Here is a 22,139-nt window from a genome sequence, read left to right as displayed (position 1 = left end):
TGACAACTTTTCCCCCAATGTAAGCAAAATAATAGAGCTGGACTTTGACCTCAGAGAGAGAGGGCAGTGCACGTGCTCCTGTTCACATCAACAGCAGTGACGTCAAGAGGATTAAAAGCTTCAAGATGATGAGTGAACATCATCTACAGTCCAAACACAATGGCCGTTAGAGTGCACCAGCACTTCTACTTCATCCGATGGCTGAAGAAACTTGGCATGACACAAATGGCCCTCTCCAACTTTTAAAGACGCACTACAGAAAGCACACCACCAAGATACATCACGTCAACTGCTTTGTCTGAGATTACAGAGAGTCGTGGACACAGCTCAGTACATTGGAGAAATTAGCTACCCCCAGTCTACACCTCTCACTGTCTCAATGAAACAGCTGGAATAATCAAAGACCCCAACCATCCCAGACATTCGTTCTTCTCCCACGTCCCATTAGACAGAAGATTGAAGCACAAAACAGAGTTTATATCTCTAAGAATATTACTGTATGCCTAGACAACTTCTGGTTATAAAAGACCCCTTGCACAATGAGATGGACACTTAAGGAGTCCATAAGTCAAGACAAAAATGGGAAAGTGACTTGAATATTAAAATTGAAGAAACAAATTGGTCAAGACTATGTCTTGATAGTATGACAAATACAATAAATGTCCGGTTAAGATTAGTGCAATATAATTTTTTACGTCAATAATATATTACACCACAAAAAATAAATAAATTAAATCCAAATTTATCTGATCAGTGTTTCCGATGTAACCAAGAAATTGGTACTTTTTTACATTCTACTTGGTCTTGTTCTAAAATTCAACCTTTTTGGACAAATTTAAGAGTTTTATTGGAACAAATTATTGTAACACAACTTCCACATAATCCAATATTATTTTTATTAGGCGATATTGAAGGGATAAAATTGAAACCCAAATTGAATAAATATCAGAAAGAATTCATAAAAATTGCACTGGCAGTAGCCAAAAAGGCTATTGCAGTTACTTGGAAATCGGATACATACTTAAGTATAGATTGTTGGAAGAAAAAAATTTCCAGCTGTATTCCACTTGAAAAAATTACTTATAATTTAAGAGATAAATATGAAACATTTTTGAAAATTTGGCACCCTTATTTACAAAAGACAGGATTAAATATATAGGTGCTCTGAAGATAAAATAATTGGTTATTTGGGGAAAGAAATAAATATATATACTAAAGTTACTACGAATTCCGTGGAGCATGTGGGGATCTTCCGATATCCAGGCATTCTTTCTTTCCTTTTCTATAGGGATGTTAGGGGGGAAGGGCTAAGGGTATTTTTTTTCTTCTTTCTGTAATTATTTGAAAACTCAATAAAAAAAGTTTTTTAAAAAATGAGATGGACAGTTGACCTCACAATCACCACATTGTTTGCCTGCACTACACCTTCTCTGTAACTGTAGCACTTTTCCCTTGTAGTCAAGTTAAGTCAAGTCACCTTTATCGTCATTTCGACCATAAACTGCTGGTACAGTACACAGTAAAAACGAAACAACATTCTTCCAGGACCATGGTGCTATCTGAAACGACACAAAACTGCATTGGACTTCAGACCTACACGGGACTACATAAAGTGCACAAAACAGTGCAAGACAGTACAATGATTAATAAACAAGACAATAGGCACAGTAAAGGGCAAATTACAATATAATAATAAATGATATAAATGTAAATGTACTTGTAAGTGTAAACAATACTTTAGCAGGAAATGAGAAAGAAATGAGCAAAAATTTCAAAGAGAGTGGTGTGTGTGTGTATGTATAAAAGTTGATGTCAGACTAGACTCTGGGAATTGAGCGGTCTGAGGGCTTGGGGGAAGAAACTGTTACACAGTCTGGTCATGAGAGCCTGAATGCTTTCACCTTTTGCCAGATGGCAGGAGGGAGGAGAGTTTGTGTGAGGGTGTGTGGGGTCCTTCACAGTGCTGTTAGCTTTGTGGGTGCAGCATATGGTGTAAATGTCTGTAATGGCGGGAAGAACGACCCCGATGATCCCTTCAGATGACCTCACTATCCGCTGCAGGGCCTACCTCGATGTACTAACTTGATGAAATGATCCATGTGGGTCGCATTTTTTTTCACTGTACCTCAATACAGGTGACAATAGTAAACCAATTTACCGATTTATGCGCACACTGCAAACACACTCTGACATTTACACCCACACAGTTTTAGCCATGAAAACCCTTAGCAGACCCCACGCTGTCAGACAGCACATTCTTCGTCAAAGGTCAAGCATCCAGAGCAAAAAGGTTTGCCATTCGTTTTGGATCCTCTGTGCAGGCCGCTGCAGCAAGGAATGAGAGGGAGGACAAAGGCCTGGGAGGATCTCCCCTCTCCCCTCCACACCTGGCTGCAGGAGACCTTTATCTTCCTTATGGCCAGAGAAGATGTCAAGGCACAAATATCCTCATAAGCAGGAGCTATAATAAACTTTCTAGGTGATCTTACAAACTGAGATCATTGTGGTCACTACATCCTCTATAATTGCAAGCTCACTACATCAGTTTGGCTGCATCAGATGGAAGGTTTGTGGGCAACTGCAATCTTTATATAGATTGGACATCAAATTAGCCTGAGGAAGAGTTTATGGGTCTGTTTCACAGAGCAACGTGTTGTAACCAACAAGGGAATAGGCAGTCATAAAGAAGGGATCTGAGCCTGAAGCATTGACTCTTTTCCATAGATGTTGCCTGACCTGCCGAGTTCCTCCAGCAGTTTGTGTATATTCCTCTGGATTTCTAGCATCTGCAGATTTTTTCATGTTTGTAATGAGCCATTTTAATTCTGATTGTTTCTAAGGCAGGATTAATTACTGATTTTAAGCAATATTCATAATATGCTCTAAATTCGAGCCATCGTGGGTTGGAAGTGAGAAACTTCGGGCTTGAGCTAGTGTTTCAAACTTAAATAAAAAACAATTATGGAGACAAAAATGGGAAAATAAGTTATAGGATGATACCAAGTGTGAGTAGCAGCAGGCAATTAAGGATGTTTTCATAATTCTTAATGATGGTATTTTTCATTAAGAAATGAAGACTCTGTCAGAATAATCCATCTGTGGCAGTTCAAATGAAAGCTTGGTAGCAATAAATGTAAAGCAGACAGTAAGGGTTTCTATAAACACTGTTTATAAAGAGATAAACAGTAGCCAAGGTAAACATCGGCCCCTTAGAAGATGTAACTGGGAAATTACTAATGCACAATGCAGGGAATTTGAACAAGTGCTTTGCCTTTAAGGCAGATACTAAATGCACCCCAACAATAGGGAAAATCTGGGGGCAAAAGGGACAGAGGAAATCAGAAATGATAACTGACACTGGAACAAAAGGAATGGGCAAACCACTAGGACTAAAGTTTGGCAAGTTTCTTGAACCTGATGCCTTTGTAAATAAGTTTTAAAGAGGTAGTTCCACAGAAAACGGGTGGATATGTCCTTTCAAGTGTCAGTCAATCCCACAGAGATCTCAGTGTTTTAGAAAACTGTGTGTGTAATAAGCTATTCAAGGAGGGAGCTTGTCATAATGAAGGTGACTATAGGCCAGTTATCCCAAAATCTATCATTGGGAAAGTGCTGAAATCCATAATTAACAAATAATAGTAAAATATTTAGATGAATTATACTCGAGCAGAGTCACCATGTTTTTTTTAATAAAAGTGTTTGACAAATTTAGTAGAGTATGTTCTTTAACAAGCTGGGTGAAGTTCAGGAGCAGACAACAAAAGGCCCAGAAGGTGTGGTGAGACATGGAAGTCTGTTACTGAGAAAGAGGATGAACATCACCATACTAAATGGAGTACGTGATTTGAAGAGACCGATGGCTTTCCTGCTCTTCTTTTTCTGTGTCTGTGGATTTTTAAAAGGCATTTGATAAGTTGCCACATATAAGATTACACCACCAGGTAGGAGACTGTGTCTTTGGGGGTTATTACTACCAAAATGGTGCTGATTCATTCTAGCGCTTTCAGTCTGTGCACTCACAAACATTTGCCCCACTGTTCTTGGACTGTGCTACTGTTGTGCTGGGGAACCAGGCATAACTCCCTGGTCTTTACACTGTTGTGCCTGGAACCTTGCCCTCAACTGGCTCTCCCCAGCAAGGAATTGTGCCATGTCTCCATATTATGAGGCTGCCTCTGAGGGCTAGTATTGGACTGACTGAAGTTAAGTTGGTTGCTGCTGCTAAGTTAACAAATTTCACGCCACATGCCGGTGATTTTGATTCTGGTTCTGAATGCATAAATATGCAGAGATGGTTCACACAAATGAGGCAAAGTTGCTCACACAGCTATTAACTCTCCCAAGCTTCCTCCTGAATATCTTGCATGTCACTTAAACATTCTTAAACTACAGTAAATCTTGATGCAACTGGACAGTGAGGTGGTACTAAAAATTATACTCTCACAGCAGCAAGCGATATGATAGAGAAATATTCAGACAGATGTCAAGAGTCTAGGGTTTTTGGCAATGATTTACATAACTCCCAATGTGACATTGACAACTGGCTTAAAATACTATTCCAGGATTCTCTACTTGTCCTCCTTTTACAATATGTTTCATGACAACTTGACAGTGAATGACTCCTACAAGAGGCAGAAAAACTATGAAGAAACTCACATGGTGAGATGAAACATCTGTTCAACATTATCCCTTCTCCAGGAACTCTCTTTATATGGGGCAGCAAAAGCAGCATGATTGGATGAGAGACAAGTGATAGATGGTCACTTTATTGACCAGATCCAATTGCTTTGAGCGGAAAGAAACACAATACTTCTACTGCTGATGTTCTAAGTTATGGCCCATCGTGTACTTTGAAATGACTACTTGGCACAGTCATGGGCTTTGTGAGGTGTTGAGCTTTCCAAAGTTTCTCTAAGGCCACCCTGTTGAGTTTCCCAACACCAATTTTAAAAGATGTGTAAAACAACAAGTTAGCACAACGTGGTGCTAGCTCGAATAAGACTTCTCCACAATGAAATTTTGAGATCCAGTTTGCGTAACCATGGACATAAATGGACTCTGCAACTTGTGAAGTCATTAGAAGCACGTCTGGTGGCAGTAAAAGATCTGGTGTGTTATTGCAGGAATGGTCACGGAAAGGCTTCGCCCTGTTTCACGTATTGCACAACTTCAAGTGGCAATGATGAAGTAGTAAATCCAGCAAAATGGAATACATGTTCCATGCTATCCTGTCCAAGTGGTTTCTTGGGTTGACTAAGCTTCTAGTTTATATCCTGAGTACAATCTTTTAACATTTAGCATTGTTACAAAGCTCTTGAGACTTTCTGCCTTTGGTTCTATTTCATATGATGCTGCTGAACAAACTCCATTTTTACTGTAAGGCTCACCTTATCCAGTCTAGTGGCAGTTCCAAGACACTATGGGCAAGCTGTATTCAGAATATGGTCAAAATGTGAAATACATGAGAAAAAGGATAGGACAGTATGTTAAGAGCGTAGTGAAATGTCTCAAGAGATATATGTAATTCACTGCAGTTCTCTGTAATTTTCCATTAACCAGAATGTTTTGGGCTCATTCATTGGTTCCAATGAATGAGGAAACCTTAAAAAAATGTTCCTCTTTTTATATAGAAGCAGTGGCTTTGCTGACATCCTATTATTGACAGATTTCAAACATACGCTTTGAATGAAACAAGAGGTGACATTCCTAAAGCACTCCTCGTGGTGGTGAAGGCAACTGGAAATGCATTAGCGATGAGAAGGGATGAGATGTCATGTAGGTGGAAAGCTCGGGAGCCAATTGGAGAAAACTTCTTGAGTGGTTTTTGAAGTACTGGGAAAATGAGAAGTATTTATCCAGAGAATTTCAGACAATATGGACATATAGTATGCTAGGATAGGAACGTTAGTATTCACTGGGTGAAGTAATGAGAATAGTTTACTTATAGTAGATGAGTTGAGCTTTTCCTATTAGCCTACACCATCATTGGGTGGAGGAAGGCATTGAGGATCAAGACCTGGTAAAGACTTGGACTTGCGAAGATCTTAATCAGTTTGTTGAAACGTGGGGAATCAATAAATCTTATAAGGCTGGAGTAAAGTGAGAGGAATACCTTGCAGTGGTAATATTGCGTGATTTGATAGAGGCAGTCACGGTGCTGATCAGACAGCTGGACTTTAGGTCAGAGCTGGATAATACCTCACTGCTTCTCTATCCCCAAAATGATGGTCAAGAAGATTACAGAGTCAAAGGTTAAATGGATGGAGATCATACTGGGAAAAGTGAGATTGCTTCGTCAACACTAAATTGTAAAGAAATTGAGACTGTTCATATCCTGATGTCAAACAGCTAAGTGAAGAAGGTAGTGATGATCTCTGGGCTAATGGAAGAGACAGACACAAAACATATTTGAGAAAGTTAACTTTGATTTTTTTTGTAAGCTATGAGAATCCTTTAGAATCCAGTTAAAAATGGACTCTCCCAGTGGCTTAGCTGTCTCCACAGCACTCCGCTTTGAATTTGATAGTCACTCTTTTAGCATCTAAGTCTAAAGTAAAGTTGTGTGCAGTCACTCAACTGTGAACTAATCACCACAGGCGCTCACATATCAACTATAAAGAAACAGCACTCCAGATTCCCGATGCCTGTCCAAGCCAACGCTAATTTGAACATGTAGATTATGCCATATTAAATCGATAGCAATCACAATTTAAATCCATTAGTACACGAGGCAAATGAGTGCTGCATAATTATGGTGTACCAGAAGGTCAAGTTGTCGCAGTGAAGTGGATTGTTATCAGTCACAGTTAAATATTTCCTCTGAGCGGAAGGGTCTGAGTATGTCTTAAGTCACCCTACCTGTACGGCCTATTTGGATTGAACAGTGCCCAAGATGAGAAAAGTATGCAGAGCAATAAATTTTTTTCCTGTGTCCTCTCACTTCTGAGATCCCATTATTATATATATATCTTAGGTTCAATTACTTATCAATAATGCAGAATGGGCAATGACCATATGTTGAGTAAAATTACATGATCTGATGGACGATTGATGTATCCAAGGATAGAGTCACCTGGGAACTACAGTTACTCTTTCTTCTGACTGAGAATGTAGATGTTAGATGTTCACGGATGATACATACCCATCACATAATGAAATGCACAATTTTACCATTTTAGTTTCCAGTTTTCCCATCACAGCATCTAAGTGATTTAAAAATGTGTTAAGTTCCTAAACAATCAACTACATCTCTCTGACAACTGCTGGAGGCTCAACAAAACCATCTGCATATTTGGTGTTATATTTGTATGAGTTTTGGACCAACCTTCATGCCTTCACTAAGCTTGCAAGCTTACCGGCTGATAAAAACCTTATTCCTGTCTTTGTTACCTCTAATCCAGGACATTCCAAAGTGTTCCTGGTTGAAATTACTGATATAAAACCATTGGATCATAAGACATAGGTGCAGAATTAAGCCATCTGGCCCATTGAGACTGCTCCAGGATTCAATCATAGCTAATCCTTTTCTCCCCTTTTCAGCCTCATTCCCCAGTCTCCTCCCCATAACCTTTGATGCCATGTCCAATCAAGAACCTATCAAGCTCGTCCTTAAATACACCGAACAGCCCGGCCTCCACAGTTGCCTGTGGTAACAAATTCCACAAATTCACCACCCTGTGGCTGAAGAAATGTCTTTGCACCACTGTTTTAAATGGACACCCCTCTATCCTGAGGCTGAGCCCTCTTGTCTTAGCCTCCCCCACAATGGGAAATGTCCTTTCCACATCACCTCTGCCTAGACCGTTCAGCATTCAAAAGGTTTCAATGAGAACCTCCCCTCATCCTTCTAAATTCTATTGAGTACAGACATAGACCTATCAAACTTTCCTCATATGATAACTCTTTCATTCCTGGAGTCATCCTTGTGAACCACCTCAGAACCCTCTCCAATGCCAGCACATCTTTTCTTAGATGAGGAGCCCAAAACTGTTCACAATACTCAAGGTGAGGCCTCACCAGTGCCTTATAAAGACCCAGCATCACATTCCTGCTCTTGTATCCTGGACCTCTTGAAATGAATGCTAACATTGCATTTGGCTTCCTCACTACCGACTCTACCTACAAGTTAACCTTTAGTGTGTTCTGCACAAGGACTCCCAAGTCCCTTTGCGTCTCAAATTTTTGGATTTTCTTCCTGTTTTGAAAATAACTGGCACATTTATTACTACTACCCTGTATTTCCTTTACCACTTTCTTGCCCATTCTCCTAATTTGTCTAAGTCCTTCTGCAACACTAAAACACTGAAACTAGTGTTTCCTCAACACTACCTGCCCCTCCACCAATCCTTGTATCGTCCGCAAACTTGGCAACAAAGCCATCTATTCCATCATCTAAGTCATTGATATAGAGCATAAAAAGAAACAGTCCCAACACCAACCCCTGCGGAACACCAACCTGAAAAGGATCCTTTTATTCGCACTAGCTACCTCCTACCAATCGGCCAATGTTGTGACCATGCCAGTAATACCATGGGCTCATCTGCCATCTCAATGTCCCCTGTTATTATTTCTCTGGTCTCATTTTCTAGTAGTCCAATATCCACTCTGAACTGTCTTTTATTTTTTACATACTTGAAAATGCTTTTACTATCCACTTTGATATTGTTTGCTAGCTTGCTTTTACATTTCATCTTTTCCCTCCTAATGATTCTTCTAGTTGCTTTCTGTAGGTTTTTAAAAGCTTCCCAATCCTCCTCCCTCCTGCTAATTTTTGCTGTGTGGTAGGCTGTCTCTTTTGCCTTTACATTAGTTTTCACTTTCCTTGTCAGCCACAGTTGTGCTATTTTGCCATATGAGTATTTCTTCATTTGATTACATCTATCCTGCACCTTCCTCATTTTTTCTCATAAACTCACGCCATTGCTGCTCCGCTGTCATTCCTGCCAGCATCTCCTACCAATCTACTTTGACCAACTCCTCTCTCATACCACCGTAATTTCCTTTACTCCACTGAGATACTGCTACATCAGATTTTACTTTCTCCTTATCAAATTTCAAGTTGAACTCAATCATATTATGATCACTGTCTGCTAAGTGTTCTTTTACCTTAAGCTCCCTAATCGCCTCCAGTTCATTACATAACACCCAATCCAGTATAGCTGATTCCCAATTAGGCTCAACGACAAACTGCTCTGAAAAGCCATCTTGCAGGCATTCAACAAACTCACTCTCTTGAGATCCATTTCCAATCTGATTTTCCCAATCGACCTGCATGATGAAATCTCCCAGGATTATCATAACATTGCCCTTTTGACAAAGCTTTTCTATTTCCTGTTGAAATCTGTGGACCACATCCCAGCCACTGTTGGGAGGCCCGTATATAACTACCATCAGGGTCTTTTTACCCTTGCAGTTTCTTAACACAATTCACAACGATTCAACATCTTCTGATCCTATGTCACATCCTTCTACTGATTTGATACCAACCTTTACCAGCAGAGCCACACAATCCCCTAATTTTTTAAACTCTGTGCACTGAGATATAACACCTTGAGTAATGTATTTGCTACCCTTTTTTATTCTGCATCTCTAATACACTGTCTGCAATTTTGTTCTATCATCTTCCTGTGCATCCGAACAGCCTGACTGCACGCTATCTTTGTTCATTTACCATCCGTCCTATCCTGAGCCCCTTCACTCCAGCTCCCACTCCCCTGCCAAATTAGCTTAAACCTTCCCCAACAGCTCTAACAAAGCTGCCTGCGAGAATATTGGTCCCGCTCAGGTTCTTCTGCAACCAGTCCCTTTTGAACAGGTCATGGCTCCCCGGGAAGAGATCCAATGATCCAAGAACTCAAAGCCCTGCCCCTTGCGCCAGCTTCTCAGTGACACATTTATCTGCCAAACCATCCTGTTTCTACCCTCACTGGCGCATGGCAGAGGCAGCAATTCAGAAATTACAACCCTGGAGGTCCTGCTTCTCAGCTTTCTGCCTAGCTCTCTAAATTCTCTCTTCAGGACCTCTTTGCTTTTCCTTCCTATGTCATTGGTACTAAGACATCTGGCTGCTCTCCCTCCCACTCCAAAATGCTGTGGATGCAATTTTAGACGTCCCTGACTCTGGCACCTGGGAGGTAACATACTATTTGGGTGTCCCGTCCATATCCACAGATCTCCTGTCTATTCCTCTGACTATTGAGGCCCCTATCACTATCATTCCCTTCTTCTCTCTCTTTCCCTTCTGCACCATGGACCCATGCTCAGTGCCTGTAACCTGGTCACCGTGGCATTCTCCCAGGAGGTCATCCCCCACAAAAGTATCCAAAGTGGCATATATATTATTGAGGGAAAGGCTACAGGGTACTCAGTGCTAACTGCCTATTTGCATTTTCATTTTTCCTGACAGTCACCCAGCTACTTGCCTCTTGCCACTTAGGGGTGACTACTTCCCGGTAACTACTCCCAACAATGGCTGCCCAGCTTGTCCCTTCTGTACTTTTATTTAATTCGCTGTGCTCTGCTCCCACTGCTGATTGTCCTTATACTAACTCTGGTCTTCCAGTTACCATTTCCAAGCTCCCCCTCCTCCATTCACCCACCTACCCCTTCACGTGGTGCTGCCTAACATCGACCAGCTTGTACTCCTTTCCCTCCCTCAACCTTTTATTCTGGCTGCTTCCCCCTTCCTTTCTAGTCCTGGTGAAAAGTCTTGGCCTGACACGTTAACTGTTTATTCCCCTCCATAGATGACGCTTGATCTGCTGAGTTCCTTCAGAATTTAGTGTATATTGATTGAAATATTATTTGAGAGTTCAAGTTCAAGTTCAATTGTCATTCAACTCTACAGGTAAATGAAACAACATTCCTCTGGGACCAAGGTGCAAAACGTATTACATACAGTCACACACGGCACGCATAGTTACAATAGCACATACGGTCAAAAAATAACATTAGCAAGTCCCTGAGTGGCAGTGTGAAGACCGATGGTGCGTGGGATGTTGTCCTGGAGCCATGTTCCTGCAAGAACAAGCACGCAGCAGCTCCTCATTTCACGCTGGGTCAGCAGCAGACGAAGGTAAATTGACTTGTCTCGTGTTGGATCAGCCACATGTGAAAGCAATCTAACATGGAGGTGAACACTTGTGAGAGCAGCACTGAAGGGAGTGCCGGCCTGCTGGGGCCAGCGCCCAACCCAATGTGTCTCCGTTCTCTCCCACACCGCCTCTGGCGCCTCCTCCCGATGCCACAGCTTGAGGGCACGGTCCACGCAACTCCCAAGCCCAGCAGCTTCCCCACCGTTGATCTCACCAATAAACCAGGCTTGCGGTATATTGCATTACCAATGTCCATTAGGCTGGTGTGATCACAAGAAAAATGTTTAAAACAAATATTTGCACCATTCGTTGGAGTGGCCACTGCAACCAAGCTCGCCACCATCTTACTGGAAGCCCAAAAACGCTGCTGAGAGAAAATGTGGCATTGGGGCAGATCTTCTACAGACTGGCACGTCGCCTAAGGAAGGCATGTCTTCAGGCAGCTTCATCTAAGGGGTGGGTGGGTTGCAGCCTAGCAGAGGGTTATTATTATGAATGTCCAGTTCCAGCCCTGAATGGCATTGAGAGACCTTGGTACCAGGTTCAGCAGCTTTCAGATTAACACGAATTACAAAAATATCAAAAAATCTGAAAATATAATTAGCTGAAAATTAATTGGGTTAGGGTTATTATCTGACTTTTGATTAAAGTTCAGTGGCCTTCTTCAAGTGTACGGGGTCATCTTGGGTGGAGAGAATCTGAGGGGCCAGCTAAGAAGTGTGTCATCTGCCAGCTGCCAGAACACTCCTGGAATCGGTGGTGGGTTCAAGGATGGAATGGGAGGTTGGATTCACAAGCGTCTGATTTCCAACGCGTTCGGAGCTTTGACAATGCAGTTTGCAAGTCTGAACTACGTGCGCGTGCTCTCTCACGCCAACCAACCACAGAGCAATTCCTTATGGAGCAGCGAGCTAACTTTTAGCACAATCCAGCCTAATCACCCTGACTGGAATATTCTCCACAGCAGGAGCCTGAAGGCTCAACATATGTGAAGGTCAAGTGCCTGGCAAGTAAAACACACAATCTCTTTTGTGGTGTGTATATATATTGTGATTAATACATTTATGAAGACATTATGGTCTAGATGTTTATCAATTCTTGCAGCTTTGCCTTCCACACACCACCCACTCCCATCCTCAAACTCTGGGAATTGCCTTGGGGCCACAATCATCAGGGCAAGCCGCCAAAGATTTATCTCATTAAATTAGGTATGCTGATTGCTAAACACTGATAGGCACCAACAGCTCATCAAGATAAGACTGAACTTCAGGCAGGCCTCAGGCCTTTATAACTTGGCTGAAATCAATTAAACTCTTTTGGTGAAAGGGCCCATGGTGGGCTCAGACTTCGTAACATTACAGAGGCTGAAGGTGATCTCAAAGCAGAAGCAGTTTTCGTCACGTTTATGGTCTACTGTGGAATGCAGCAGCCAGTTATGTGAATTCAATAAACTGTAGATCGTACAATTTATTTATTCCCTCTGAGGTCAATCATATCTATTTGCAGAATCAGATTTAATATCACTGGCATATGTTACGAGATTTGTTGTTTTGCAGCAGCAATACATGGCAATATACACTGATAAGAACTACAAATTACAATGAGAATATGCAAGGCAGTATTTAGTAGATGCACCTTTGGCAGTAATTACAGCCTTGAGGCTGTGTGGATAGATCTCTACCAGCTTTGCATATATGGACGCTACAATTTTCCCACATGCTTCTTTACAAAACTGCTCAAGCTCTGTCAGATTGCATGCGGATCGTGAGTGAATGGTCATTTTCAAGGCCAGCCACAAATTCTCAATTGGATTGTGGTCTGGACTCTGACTTGGCTATTCCAGGACATTAACTTTGTTGTTTTTAAGCCATTCCTGTGTAGCTTTGGCTTTATGCTTGGGGTCATTGTCTTGCTGGAAAACAAATCTCTCAAGTTGCAGTTCTCTTGCAAACTGCATCAGGTTTTCCTCCAGGATTTCCCTGTATTTTGCTGCATTCATTTTACCCTCTACCTTCACAAGCCTTCCAGGGCCTGCTGCAGTGAAGCATCCCCACAGCGTGATGCAGCCACCACCACGCTTCATGGTAGGGATGGTGTGTTTTTGATGATTTGCGGTGCTTGGCTTTCGCTAAAAATAGCATACAGTCTGATGGCCATAAAGCTCAATTTTGGTTTCATCAGACTACAGAAAATTCTTCCAGCTGACTTCAGAGTCTCCCACACATCTTCTGGCAAATCCTTGCTGAGATTTCATGAGGGTTTTTTTCCAACAGTGACTTTCCCTTTGCCACTCTCTGATAAAGCTGCAATTGGTGAAGCACCCGGGAAACCGTTGTTGTATGCGCTCTCTCCCATCTCAGCCATTGAAACTTGTAGCTCCTCTAGAGTTGTCATAGGTCTCTTGCTGGCCTCCCTCACTATTCCCCTTCCTGCACCGTCACTCAGTTGTTGAGGATGGCCTGCTCTAGGTAGATTTACAGCTGTGTCATGTTCCTTCCATTTCTTGATGATTGACTTAACTGTACTCCAAGGGATATTCAGTGACTTGGAAATTTTCTTGTATCCATCTCCTAACTTGTGCTTTTCAACATTTCACAAAGTTGCTTGGAGTGTTCTTTTGTCTTCATGGTGTAGTTTTTGCCAGGATTCTGACTCACCAGCAGTTGGCCTTTTCACAGAAGGTATATTTTACTACAATCAATAGAAACACTTTGTCTACACGTAGGTGATCTCCATTTAACTAATTATGTGACTTCTAAAACCAATTGGCTGCGCCAGTGATGATTTGGTGTGTCATATTAAAGGAGGGTGAAGACCTATGCAATCAATTGTTTTGTTTTATATTTGTAATTAACTTAGATCACTTTGTAGAGATCTGTTTTCACGTTGACACAAAAGAGTCTTTTTCTGTTGATCAGTGGCAAAAAAGCCAATTTTGATCCATTGTGGTTCAATGTTGTAAAACAATACAACATGAAAACTTCCAAGAGGGGGGTGAATACTTTTTATAAGCACTATTTATGTAATTAAATTAAATAAGTAGTGCAAGAAAGAGAGAAAAAATAGAAGAAAAATCATGACGTGATGTACATGGATTCATTATCGATTCAGAAATCTGATAGCTGAGGTGAAGAAAGCTGTTCTTAAAACACTGAGTGTGTACCCTCAGCTCCTGCACCTCCTCCTTGATGGTAGGAATGGTAGGAGGGCATGTTCTGGGTGATAGGCATCTTTAATGATCATTGCTGCCTTTTTGAAACATCACCTTTTGAGGAGGTCCTTGAGGGAAGTGCCCACGATGGAGCTGATGGAATTTATTGTGGACAATGAAAAAGATTGTTTAAGTTTACAACCGGATCTAGACCAACTGTAAAAGTGGACAAAGGAATGGCAGATAGAGTTTAACTCAGAGAAGTGCAGACTGGTGCAGTTTTGGAAGTTAAACCAGGGCAGCATATACACAGTGAATGGCAGAGCCCTAGGAAACATACAACAGAGAGACATAGAGCACATAGTTCCATGAAAGTGGCAACAGGTAGACAAGCTGGTGAAGAAGGCATGTGCCACGTTTGTCTTCATTGGTTAGGGCACTGAATGCAAGAGTTGAGAGGTCACATTATAGCTGTACAGGACGTTGGTAAGACCAACCAGAAAGATTGCAAGCAGTTCCACTGACCACACTACAGGAAGGATATGATTAAGCTAGAAGAGGCGGCAAAAATGTTCCACAGGATGTTGCTGGGACTGGCAGACTTGACGTAAGGACAGACCAGATAAGGAACTGTTTTCCTCTACATGATGGAGGCTGAGGGGTGACCTTATTAAATAAAGCTGACGGTGATAGCTTTTTTTTTTACCCCAGAATAGACTAGCCTAAAACTAGAGGCATGGGCCCAAAGGTGAGAGGGAAAAGATTTAAAGGGGATGTGAGGAGCAAAATTTTCACACCATAGATACATATGTGGAAAGAGCTGCCAGTGTAAGTTTTTGAGGCAAGTACAATTAAACCATTTAACAGACATCTTGACTGGGGGATAGGAAAGGTTCACATGGATACGGACCAATTGCAGACAAGTACGATCAGCTCAGAAGGGCACCCTGGTCAGCATCAATAAGATGGGCTAAAAGGCCTACTTCTGTGCTGTATGAATCTAAAACTCTATATATGAAGGAAGGAGCTTTGGATAGAGACAACTACTGATTCCACTCTAATAGGCCACATGTCCCCTCATGTTGCAAGTGAGCTGATCAAATTGTTCAGGGTGTTGGCGAAAGAGAAGTCTGCCCACTAAAATCCTTGCCCTAGAATTCCACCAGGCCTGCCCTCATGCTTAACTACATACGGTACCAACCAAGTCAAGCTCTTACTCCAGCGAGAAGTAATCTTGTTCAGTTCATTGTTTGCATCAGTGGTTCCATTGTGATTTGTTGCTTTAAAAACAGCTACATGCCAAAATAATTATGCAGGAAAGCTGATGCTTTTCAGGTGACTCCTAAAATTTTGTTTAATCTTCTGTAACTCAGAAACCACTTCATGCATGACTGTTTGCACAGTGTGTATCTGACAGCTTCCCACACTACCCTGGGATGAACAGGTGCTGATCTACTACGCTGAGTCAATTGCTACGTAATAATTTCCAGTCCTAAAGTTGGGGTTGTTCTGAACACAGGGATTGGTCAAGGACACGGCACGAATCCTTTGTATTTGTCAAACAAAACATTTCATTACTCAATTGCCAATGCAATCTAAATATATTATATCAAAATAAATTATAAAAATGAACTTGTATTTGCATCCTATGGGTTTTAACACAATAGATGGGATTACTACAGTTGTTGGTAATCCTTTAAGAACTGGGTTTCAGTATCTGCACCAAATGTTTGTTGAAGAGTAGAGGAACAGGCCACTTGGCTCACAATGTTGCACTGAACCAGCTAAAAAGCAAATTAAATACACCCAAACACTAATCCCCCCTATCTATACCATGTTGATATCCTTCCATCTTCTTTACATCCATGTGCCTATCCAAACATCCCTTACAAGTTTCTATGTATTTGCCTCTATCACCATATCAGGCAGTGCATTCCAGGAATCCATAACTCTCTGAGTAAAAAAACTTACCCTCACATCCCCATTGAATGTACCCCCTGTCACCTTCAATGCATGCCCTCTGGCATTAGAAATTTCAATCCTGGGAAACAGATACTCCCTGTCCACTCTAACCCTCAAACAGATCTCTACTCAGCCTCCGGCGCCTCAGAGAAAACAACCCAAGTTTATCCAGCCTCTCATGATAGCACACGCCCTCTAAATCAGGCAGCGTCCTGGTAAACCTCGTCTGCATCCTCTCCAAAGCCTCAACAGCTTTCTATTGTGGAGTGATCAGAAATGTATGCAATATTCCAGATGTGGCATAATCAGGGTTTTATAAAGTTGCAGCATACCCTCTTGCCTTTTCAACTCAATGCCTGGACTAATAAAAACAAGCATTCCATAAGCCTTCTTAACCACCTTATCGACCTGTGTAGCCACTTTCAAGGAGTCATGAGCTTGGATCCCAAGGTCTCACCACTCAGCAACACTTACCCTCAACACCTCACATTTATCTGGGTTAAACTCCATCTTCCATTTCTCTGCTCACATCTGCAAGTGATCTATATCACACTGCATTGTTTGCCAGTATTCTACAATACCTACAACTCCACCAATCTTGGGATCACCCATCCATCTACATTTTCATCCAGGTCATTTATACATATCTCAAAGTGCAAAGGTCCCAGCACAGGTCCTTGCAGAACACCACTAATTACAGACCTCCAGCTTGAATAAGTCCCTTCAACCACCATCCTCTGTCTCCTATGCATGAGCCAGTTCTGAATCCAAACAGCCAAATTGCTGTAGACCCCATGCATCTTAGTTTTCTTGATTAGCCTCCCATGGAGGACTTTGTCAAGTGCCTGTCTAAAATCCATGTAGACAACATCCCCTGTCCTACCTTACATATGGATGAATGTAAGGAAGGACAAGCCAATGATTGGGTAGACAAAGCAAAGAAAGCAAGGAGTTAAGTTATACCACAGAGGCTAAATTCATAAGGGTGAAGAATGCAGGACTGAAGGTGCTGTAGTTAAATGCTTATAGCATTCGGAATAAGGTGGACAAACTCATGGCACAATTAGAGATCAGTCAGTATGACGTTGTGGGCATCACTGAGACATGACTGAAAGGAGGTCAATATTGGGAGCTTAACATCAAAGGATATACTTTGTATCGAAAGGACAGACAGGAAGGCATAGGTGGTGGTGTGGCTCTGTTGGTAAGAGATGGAATTACATCTATAGAAAGAGGTGACATTGGGTCAGAGAACGTTAACTTTTGTGGGTGGAGTTCAGAAATTGCAAGGGTTAAAAAAACTATTATGGGAATCATACATAGGCCTCTAAATAGTAGCCAAGATGTGGGCTTGAGACTGTAAAGGGAGCTAGAAAAGGCATGTAATAAGGGAAGTGCCACAATTATAATGCAGCACTTCAATATACAAGGGGATTGGGAAAATTAGGTTGGTGTCGGATTGCAAGAGAGTGAGTTTGTTGAATGACTGTGAGATGGCTTTTCAGAGCAGCTTGTGCTTGAGCCTACTCGGGGAAAGGCTGTCTTAGATTGGGTGTTGTGTAGTAACCCAGATCTTATTAGTCAGCTAATCGTAAAGGAACCCTTAGGAGGCAGTGATCATGATATGATTGAATTCATACTGCAATTTGAGAGGGAGAAGTATAAGCCAGTATCAGTATCACAACGGAATAAAGGGAATTTCAGAGGCATGAGGGAGGAGCTTGCCCTGGTGGATTGGAGGAGGATGCTGGTGGGACTGACGGCAGAGCAGAGATGGCTGAAGTTTCTGGGAACAATTCACAAGGCACAGAATAGACAAGTTCCACAGAAGACGTTCTCAAATGGCAGGGCTGGACAACCATGGCTGACAAGGGATGTTAAGGACTGCATAAAAGCTAAGGAAAGGGCATATAAGATAGCAAAAGTGAGTGGGAAGCTGGATGATTGGGAAGCTTTCAAAATCTAACAAAAGGCAACTAAAAAAGCTGTCAGAAGGGAAAAGATAAAATAAGAGGGTAAACTAGCCAATAACATGAAGCAAGATACTAAGTTTTTTTTTCAGTTATATAAAGAATAAAAGGGATGTGAGAGTTGATATTGGACCACAGGAAAATGATGCTGGTGAGGATAGTAATGGGGGACCAAAAAATGGCAGATGAACTTATTAAGTACTTTGCTTCGGTCTTTACTGTGGAAGACACTAGCTGTATGACAGAGATCCATGAGGGTCAGGGAGCAGGAGTGAATGCCATTGCTATTACCAAGGAAAAACTGCTAGGCAAACTGAAAGCTCTTAAGGTGGATAAGTCACCTGGACCAGATGGGCTTTCAGTTTCAGCAGGCTGTCAAGAAGGCAAATGGGATGTTGGCCTTCATTGCTTGAGGGACTGAATTTAACAGCAGGAAGATTATGCTGCAACTGTATAGGGTACTGATGAGGCCGTACCTGGAGTACCGTGTGCAGTTCTTGTCTCCTTACTTGAGGAAGGATATACTGGCTTTGGAGGTGGTGCAGAGGGGGTTCACCAGGTTGATTCCAGGGATGAAGGGGTTAGACTATGAGGAGAGATTGAGTTGCCTGGGATTGTACTTGCTGGAATTCAGAAGAATGAGAGTTGAAGATCTTATATAAACATATAAAATTATGAAAGGAATGGATAAGATAGAGCAAGCAAGTTGTTTCCACAGGTGAGATGAGAACTAGGGGACATGGCTTCAAGATTCGGGGGAGTAGATTGAGGATGGAGGGAGGAACTGCTTTTCCCAGAGAGCGGTGAATCTGTGGAATTCTGTTCCCAATGAAGTAGTGTAGGCTACCTCAGTAAATATATTTAAGACAAGGGTGGATAGATTTTTGCATAGTAGGGGAATGAAGGGTTATGGGGAAAAGACGGGTAGGTGGAGATGAGTCCATGGCCAGATCAGCCACGATCTGATTGAATGGCGGAGCAGGCTCAATGGGCGAGATGGCCTACTCCTGCTCCTATTTCCTATGTTCTTATGACTACAGCCCAGAGTCCTGAAAGAGGTTGCTGAAGAGATAAGAAATAATGATCTTTCAAGAATCACTTGATTCTGGCATGGTCTTGGAGGACTAGAAAATTGCAAATGTCACTCCTCTCTTTAAGAAGGGAGGAAGACAAAAGAGAGGAACTTATAGACCAGTTAGCCTAACCTCAGTGGTTGGGAAAGTCTTGGAGTCCATTATTAAGGATGAGGTTCTGGGGTACTTGGAAGCTAATGATTAAATAAGTCAAAGTCTGCAGGGTTTCTGTTTAGGGAAATCTTCACTGACAAATCTATTAGAATTCTTTGTGTAAATAGCAAACAGGGTGAACAAAAGAGAGGCAGAGGATGTCATTTACTAAGATTTTCAGAAGGTGTTTGATGAGGCTGCTTAACAAGTTAAAATCCTATGGTGTTACAGGAAATATAATGGCATGGATAAAGGAATGGCTGACAGGCAGAAGGCAGCGAGTGGGATTAAAGTGGGCTTTTTCTGGTTGGCTGCCAGTGACCAGTGGCGTTCTTCAAGGGTCTGTATTGGGACACCAGTTTTCATATTGTTTGTCAATGATTTAGGCTGTAGAATGAATGGCTTTGTAGCAAAGTTTGCAGATGATATGAAGATAGGTGGAGGGGTAGGTAGTGCTGAGTAAGTAATGCAATTGCAACAGGACTTAGAAAAACTTGAAGAATGGGCAAAAAAATGACAGATGGAATACAGTGTTGGGAAATGTATAATAATGCATTTTGGTAAAAGGAACAATAGTGCAGACTATTGTATATTGTATATATTTCTCTGACATTAAATGTACCTAAAAAGCTGAAGAAATTTGGCCTGTCCTCTAAAACCCTCACTAATTTTTATAGGTGCACCGTAGAAAGCATTCTTCTAGGGTGCATCACAACCTGGTATGGAAGTTGTCCTGTCCAAGACCGGAAGAAGCTGCAGAAGATCGTGAACACAGCCCAGTACATCACACAAACCAATCTTCCATCCTTGGACTCACTTTACATTGCATGCTGTCGGAGCAGTGCTGCCAGGATAATCAAGGACACGACCCACCCAGCCAACACACTTTTTGTCCCTCTCCCCTCTGGAAGAAGACTCAGGAGCATGAAGATACGTATGGCCAGATTTAGTAACAGCTTCTTTCCAACTGTGATAAGACTGCTAAAAGATCCTGACCAGATCCAAAGGTACTGGTCAAGCCCCAGCAATCTTGTCCCTTACCTCCTTCAATAACCTGGAGTAAATCCCATCAGGCTCTTGGGACTTATTCACCTTAATACTTATTAGGAGGCCCAGTACTTCCTCCTCCTTGGCTTCTAACCACCTTAAAGTATTTATACACTCAGCATTTATCTCCTGGTCCTCCATATCCTTTTTCTTGGTAAATACTGAAGGAAAGTACTCATTATGTACCTCACACACATTCTCCACATCCAAGCAAATATTCTCCTCTTTATCCTTGAGTAGTCCCGCCCTCTCCCTAGTTATTCTCTTGCTCTTGATGTATGTATACAATGCCCTAGAATTCACCTTAACCTTACTTGCCAAGGACTTTTGATGGCCCCTCTTGGCTTTCCTAATTCCTTCCTTTAGTTCCTTACTGGCTTCCTTATACTCCTCATTGCTTCATTTGATTCTAACTTCTGAAGCTTTGCATACTTTTCCTTGCTCTTCTTGACTAAATTAATCATTTCTCTGGATATCCAAGGTTCTTTTTATCAGCAACATCAGGACCCAAGACCAGGTCCAGTACGGCCCCTCTGCTCATTGGACTGTCCATGTATTGATTTAAGAATCCTTCCTGGATACACTTAACAAATTCTGCCCCATCTAAACCCCTTGCACTAAGAAAGTCCTAGCTTATATTAGGGAAATTAAAATCCTCCAAGACAACAACCCTATTATTTTTATACATTTCCTTCAACCGATTCCAATAATCCAAGATCTTGAAACCCTGTTCCCTGCAACATCTCTTTAGTCACTCTTTCTTCTGTGCTATCACTCCATGCCTACCTGTACTTGCCTGTGGTACTGGGAGTAATCCGGAGATTACTAGCTTAAGGGATCCGTCGCTTTGGCCTCTTTCCTAAATCTATATACTCACCATGTAGGACCTCTTCCCCTTTTCTGCTATGCCATTGGACCAATATGCACATGACCCCTGGCTGTTCACCCTCCCCCTTGACAGTATCCTGCAGCTGTTCTTATACATCCTGGACCCTAGAACACTAGCACATCTCTTTGCAACCACCAGATCTCCTTTCTGTCCCCCTAACTATCAAGTCCCCTTTAACTACTGCCTCCGAGTTGGCTCTGGCTACAGTGCCACCAGCCTGGCTGCTGCTGCCATGCTCTAATGGGTCATTACCCTCCCGCCCCCCAGCCTCCCAGCAATAACTTTTTGCTGAGAGGAATGGCCACAGGGGAACCCCATCAAGAATAATTAATTGCCTGGATGAAGATTGAAAATACCTTGCACCAGACAAAACCAAGAGGACTACAGTGTTTGGAGGTTTGCCTGCCACAGTGACCTGGAGAACTATGCTGGCTGGCATGAGGGCTTTCTACGTTGGCTCTTGATAGAGTCACCCATGACAAACAGGTCAAAGGGCAGAGGCCAGACTAAGAGTAGTCCACCAGTCCTCCAGGTTTAGGGGTTCAGCTCAGGGCTAACAAAAGAAAAACTGTTACAGAAACAGCAATGAAGATTTCTTCTATATCTGCGTGTGATGGTACATGGACAAGGACAGGCAGAAATGGAGGACCTTCATTGATATCCACAATGCCAGCTGTGTAATAGATAGTAAGAAGACAAAACCCATGTTATTTCTGATTCAATATACCTGTACTTCCAATCTTGCCATGCCATGAGATAAAGCTGTAAAACAAAGACTAAGAGTGACTGTGCAGAGAGAGA

At 42.1% G+C, this 22,139-nt stretch overlaps 1 protein-coding gene across 12 annotated transcripts in view; it reads right to left on the bottom strand.

Annotated features, from left to right (window-relative positions):
* b3gntl1 (UDP-GlcNAc:betaGal beta-1,3-N-acetylglucosaminyltransferase-like 1) overlaps positions 1-22,139 on the bottom strand; it is a 342,821-nt gene that overhangs the window by 17,532 nt on the left and 303,150 nt on the right. The window lies entirely within an intron of this gene.

This window comes from Hypanus sabinus, chromosome 23 (assembly GCF_030144855.1).
Source record: "Hypanus sabinus isolate sHypSab1 chromosome 23, sHypSab1.hap1, whole genome shotgun sequence".
NCBI lineage: Eukaryota > Metazoa > Chordata > Chondrichthyes > Myliobatiformes > Dasyatidae > Hypanus > Hypanus sabinus.
This window is presented reverse-complemented; position numbering and strand designations above follow the sequence as displayed.